The following is a 6834-nucleotide window of genomic DNA, read 5'->3' on the forward strand; positions in this document are numbered from 1 at the left end:
TCAGATGACTTAATAACTAAGGCTTGAGGTTAAGTAACTTGCAAAGTCAAAAAGATAATAAGTAATAAGCCTGTTCATACCAAGTCTATGTGACTCCAAAGCTTATATTATTTCAACCACATTTATGCAAAATTACAAATATTCCATGTTCTTAAATGCTTTTCAAGCTACATTAAAAAAAAAATTATAGATATCCTCCATATAACTTGTGGCACAGAATTTTTGTCACTCATTATGTTCAAATATGTCGTAATATTGAATGTTGCAAGACTATTCCACAGTTTTTACTGCCAACCCTATGGAGTCAGGGATGTGTGTTGGGATTATTTATGCTAAAGAGCTCCACAGTTTCATCAATTATGGAAAAATATGCACTTCTGAATCTCATAAGACAATTTTTAAGTAATTAAAGCACCAGGCTTTCAAAAGTTATCACTACATAAAACTACACATGAGGTTACTGGAAATTCTTGGATGGGGGAGAAAGAAAAAAAATATTGATACTAAGTTCCTATACACTGAAAGTAAGAGACAAATCCTTCTATTGAAAGTGTTTGTAATAAGATGTCAGGCTTGCTATTGGCTATTTTTAGTATTTGTGAGGGATAGGCCATTGAATAACAACATCTGCCAATTTGTGAATACAATAGCAAGCTTTAGAAAAAATATTTCTGGCAGTAGCAACTTTATAAACTGCCCTTCATTTCTTTGTTAAAACTAAGTAATAACATATTGCCAACTGTAATTAATATCACAGAAAAACAGAATCTTTAGTAAATCAAAGGATCAAAAATTTATATTTTTAAGATTAGCTAGTGAATTAAAAATATAAATTAGAAAAGCATATTACATGACACTGAACTTTAAATTACAAATTTTTTTGTGCAGTTGAGCATGACCTTATCCTACTTTTTATTTTCACTTATTTAGTCACAAATTTATTTGCAGAGTAATTTTCTTTAATCTGTAAAACAGTTGTTTTTTCTTTTAGTATTATGAAGAGGAATCACAATAACATGGAGAACAATGACCTAAATGACTGATAGAGGAAATGAATTGGCTCTGGGGAAATGGCCAGGACCAGCTGAGATTAGGAAAGATGGTCTCCTACAGCACAGAACTGACGTCCCATAGCAGAGGATATTACAGCATGTCCACAAAGTCCAGAAACATAAACTGACTTTTAAACAATGTTATTTACACTTTCAAGTAGTATACTCAGTGTATTTTCTGTTGAAATGCTCTAAACTTAAAGCAATAGGTCCAATGGTTATTCTAGAAAAATAAAATTGATACACTATAGTGTCCAGAACATCTAGAAAGCAGGGAGAAAGATGTATTTATTATACTTCATCCCAAAGTATATTGAACATACTATTTGGAAGTACAACTGAATAGTTAGATGGTGTTTAAAAATAAGTTTCTTATGTTTCCCGCCTTTGCAACACTTGTGGCTACCAGCTGAACAAGGCAGGTGCAGCAAGAGTGGCTGCCAGTGTATAGTGATGAAAACAAGACTTACTGAAACAAGTGTTTCTTATAAATAATTTGGAAACAATTTTGGAACCCATTTCTTGGCAATGGAAATGGTACATTTCAGATCCCATTAAGAGATTGATTTATATGTGGGAAATCCTCAACTGGTAGTTCTGGAAATACTTAATGATGTTATGCCACTGTCCATAAAGTTGAAAGGATATCCTTACAGAAAATGAAAATCCCAGAGGAAGTAAGACGTGTGGGAGCATGCCATCTCTGCATGGTCACAATTACCTAATAACAAGGTTTGTACTGGAGAACTGTAGTGACATGACCAGTTACAACTGAAATGGGCCCTGGAGACAGATTTGAGACAAAACAGGAATCCACAGAACAGTTTCGTTATATGTTTGAACAAGCATCCAACCAGGCAACCTTTCTCTATTTTTCCAGTCATAGGACTTCCTCTCTTTCTGTGATCCACTTAAGTACATTTTGTCCACATGTTAGACATACCTATCCTATAGCCCAAAAGTCAAGCATGTTCTTCCCGGCTGTAAACTGATGACAAAGATAATTACCATAGAATTGAACTTAAAGTAGTAAATTTGTTTTGGGTATTTTTTTACTTAAAAAAGAGTCTGCATGATGAAGATTTTGAAGGAGTTTCAACTCGGCTGCTGACCCACCAGTGTTCAAGAAGCCTATGAATCCACAAATGCAACTCTGCATTGATAGTAGACTGAATAAATAATATGTCTTACATGTGTATCTACTGTTCTTTTGTGTAGATGTGGATTAGTTAAATGCATAAAGTTATTAATTATTTTATAGTATTCTTAAAATTATATTTCCTCAGTTTATGCCAAAGTTTGACTCATTTATGTAAATATGCAGGGCTGTCACTGTCTTGGAACAGTGATTGTAGTCTTGGAAATGGCTGAGAATCATTGCTAAAAGTATCAGCCTTCACTGTGCTATAAATTCTGTAAAAGTCTATAAAAGCTTTTCCTCACAACAGAGTGATAATTCCATCTCTATACTTTTTAAATGCTTTATTGAGGTATAATTTATATGTTAATAAAATTTACTTAAATGTATAATTTTATGATTTGGTAAATTTACAGTGTTGTACAATTATCATCACGATCTAGTTTTAGTCTGTTCGCATCACTTCAAAAGTATCCGTCATGTTCAGTTTTACTCGCTCCCCATTCCTATTCCCAGCCCCAGGCGGCTAATCTTTGTATCTATAAAATTGCCTTTTATGAACCTTTCATATAGATGAAATTATAAAATGTGTAGTCATTAAGTCTGGGTATTTTCATCTAACATAACATTTTTGAGATAGATCCATGTTGTAACATGTGTCAGTACTTCATCATTCTTTTTTGCAGGATAATATCCCGTCATATGGGCATACTGATTTTGTTTACCCATTCCAATTTTTACTGTTTCCACTTGATGGCTATTATGAGTAATGCTATTGTGAACATTTGCCTTGTGTTTATGAGGACATTCTTGAGTGTTCTCACCTAGGAGTGAGATTGACGGATCCTATGGTAAATTTATATTTAGTTTTTAAGAAGCTACCATACTTTTTCAGAGTGGCTTCGCCATTTTATAATCCTGCCATCAGTGTCGAGGGGTCCACATGTTCCACGTGTGGGAGTTCCACATCCTCACCAACACTGTTGATCCATGTTGATCTGTCCCTGTTCTAGTGGGTGTGTAGTTTATTGTGATTTTAATTTGCATATTCCTAATGACTAATGTTGACTCTGCATCTTTTCATATGCTTATCAGCCAGTGGTATACCTCCTTTGCCTATTTTAAAAATTGGGTTTTATTACTATTGTAAGATTTCTTTATATATAGTCTATATACAAATCCTTTATCACGTATAATGTAGAAATACTTTTAAACCAGTCTGTGGCAGATATGTAAATATAATTCAGTTTAAAAATATGATTATTCACATTAAGGAATTATCAATGTAGAGACATAATAATCCCTCTGTTGCTACGGAAGCTTGCAGTTCTGAAGCCTGACAAACTGTCCACTGCTCCTCCCAGCTACAGGCTACATCATTTATGAAAATTTTAGAACAAACTTCATGCATGCAATTTTGTTTGGGTAGATGTTTAGAACTGGAAGACATACAGAGAGCATGTATTAGTTTAGCACATTGCCACAGGAGGTAAGTTAGTATGAAATTTCATGTTAGGAGTTTTTATGGTGATTATACTGTGGGCATGTCCAGTATGACTGGGGAAAGGAGGGGAGCGGCATCTGTTGAGAATGTGAAGAAATGGCTTTCACTATCTTTAAGTCAAAGTGGGATTTCACTATTTGGTTATGTGTATAAATGTGTGTTGGCTTAAAGCTCAAAAAAGTTGGCTTAAAACTCAACATTCAGAAAACGAAGATCATGGCATCCAGTCCCATCACTTCATGGGAAATAGATGGGGAAACAGTGGAAGCAGTGTCAGACTTTATTTTTTGGGGCTCCAGAATCACTGCAGATGGTGACTGCAGCCATGAAATTAAAAGACGCTTACTCCTTGGAAGCAAAGTTATGACCAACCTAGATAGCATATTCAAAAGCAGAGACATTACTTCGCCAACAAAGGTTCGTCTAGTCAAGGCTATGGTTTTTCCTGTGGTCATGTATGGATGTGAGAGTTGGACTGTGAAGAAGGCTGAGCGCCGACGAATTGATGCTTTTGAACTGTGGTGTTGGAGAAGACTCTTGAGAGTCCCTTGGACTGCAAGGAGATCCAACTAGTCCATTCTGAAGGAGATCAGCCCTGGGATTTCTTTGGAAGGACTGATGCTAAAGCTGAAACTCCAGTACTTTGGCCACCTCATGCGAAGAGTTGACTTACTGGAAAAGACTGATGCTGGGAGGGATTGGGGGCAGGAGGAGAAGGGGACGACAGAGGATGAGATGGCTGGATGGCATCACTGACTCGATGGACATGAGTCTGAGTGAACTCCGGGAGTTGGTGATGGACAGCGAGGCCTGGCGTGCTGCAATTCATGGGGTCGCAAAGAGTCGGAAACGACTGAGCGACTGATCTGATCTGATAAATGTGTGTGTCTGTAAATAAACATGGTTGGAGGAGGTGGTTCAACCAGGCACTTCATGAAGGGTCCAAAAGAATAACTGGATCTAACTTCAATAATGAAAACTGTATACAGCAAATCATAAAAGCCAAATGTAGATTCTCATATCAGCCTCTGGTTCTTCCTAAGAAAATGGTGTATAACCATTGCAGTAACTGGAATCAGTTTGGTCCATCATGAGACTCTTATTTGGTGGCTTTATTTTCAAGGTGACTCTTGCCCACCACTGGATTGGATGGCCACTTTTTGCCGTGCATCAGAGAACTGTTAAGTCTTTGCCTATGTTCTTATTCTAAATGAGTCTGCATCAGTTGTTTTCTATAGAAAACATTTTAAAAATGTCACATATAAAAATGCCCTACACCTGCAGTCTGCCTGATGAAGTTTTTTTTTCTCTTCTCTTTTAGAACGAATTTGTTCCTATTTGAATCCTGAGCTGAAAATATTTTCTCCACTGCTCAAAAGCGTGGACACTAAGATCGCTGTATCATGCCAGTAACCATACCCTCTGTCAAAAAAAAAAAAAAAAAGCAATTGAGATATGATATTGGGTAGTGGTCCCCAGATCTGGGTATACATTAGAATCTCCTGTGATGTGTGTTAAAGTACTGATCCTCCAGTCCACTAGGCAAAGTTCTACAGAGTTGATACCAGCTAATTTGGGGAGCCAGTAGGGAAGGCAGAAATGGCTCTGCAGGCCAGGGTCCATTTACGCTGTCAGTTGTCATTACAGTATGATTAGCATAGCTAGGAGGATGCACTCGCCCTGCTGGACAGCCTGGTACTAGTAGCCCTCAGGCACAGAGCTGTTTAAACCTCAGATGTGGAGACAAGCTGGCCATATTTGAAAAAATTCTATTATAAGGGGCAAATATGGGTGACATTTAGGATCCATGGGGAAACAGGAGGACAGATTAAATCTTGTGCTATGTGAAAGATGTGGGAGAAACAAACTATTGGCAGGAGTCCCTGACTCCTGACGGAATGGCTTGTGGCCACGTAACCCATTTGGGTAGCAGCACTCAGCCTTTGGGAGGTAGCTGAAGGAGGGAAGAAGTGGGAGGGTTACTGAAAGGCAAATGCAGCCTTTCCTGGGCAGGGGTCAGTGTTCAAGCTGCTAAAGGCAACCCCATAATCTCCGTTCCCCATCTCTCCTACCTTCCTCAAGTCCTGGGTCTAGAGTATATGATCTACTCACTTGCTCAGCATTCTTAGGTCTTGCAAATAGGCTTGGGAAAAAAGGTTACCTTCACCCACCCCTTAAATGTCTCCTTATTTTGTTTTTTTGGTGGGTAGAAGTCTCTCTTTTCATGTAGCTTCAGATGACATAGCATTCTGAGATATCCAATTTTGGTTCTATCAGATGAAAGGAAAAGTGATTGTGAGGCTCCATTCTAATTATAACTTTGTCACTAACTGGCTCCATGACTCCAGTAAATTACTTCAACTGCCTGGCCTGTAATTTCTCCTTATGTAAAATAACAGAGTTGATCTAGATCAGTAGTTCTCATCATGTAGTCCCAGGACAAGCAGCATCAGCATCACCTGGGAACTTGTTAGAAGTGCAAATTCTTGGGCATCACCTCAGACACACTGAAATACACTTGGGATGGGGTCCAGCAATCTGTGTTTTAGCAAGCCCTCCAGGGGATTCTGATGTTCGGCAAAACTTTGAGAGCCAGTGATCTAGATCTGTAGTTCTCAGTCATGGCTGTGCATTAAAATCACCTAGGCAGCTTTTATAACCTACCAGTCCTGAACTTTACCCACCAAAGAATCTGATTTAAATGATTTCTGGTGGGACCTAGACATTGTGATGTGGTTCTAATGGACATCTAGGTGCTGTCTGTTACCACTGAAAGTTACTATTTTCAAATGTAAATGTGGGCATCCAGACCCACAGCCTTCTTAGGCCACTAGGTCTAGTTGCTGTAATAGAAAGGCATTTTCAAAACTCTGCTCCTGGATGGGCACAGAGGAGGAAAATGCATTTCTTAACTTCTGGTAACAGGTAATTCTGTGATGTAGTGGTAAAGAATCTGCCTGCCAGTGCAGGAGATGCAGGAGTTTGATCCTGAGGTCAGGAAGATACCCTGGTGTAGGAAATGGCAACCCACTCCTGTATTCTTCCCTGGAAAATCCCATGGGCAGAGGAGCCTGGCAGGCTGCAGTCTATGGGGCTGCAAAGAGTCAGGCGCTACTGAGCACACACACACACACACACGC

Source organism: Bubalus kerabau, chromosome 4 (genome assembly GCF_029407905.1).
Source record: "Bubalus kerabau isolate K-KA32 ecotype Philippines breed swamp buffalo chromosome 4, PCC_UOA_SB_1v2, whole genome shotgun sequence".
NCBI classification, from domain to species: domain Eukaryota; kingdom Metazoa; phylum Chordata; class Mammalia; order Artiodactyla; family Bovidae; genus Bubalus; species Bubalus kerabau.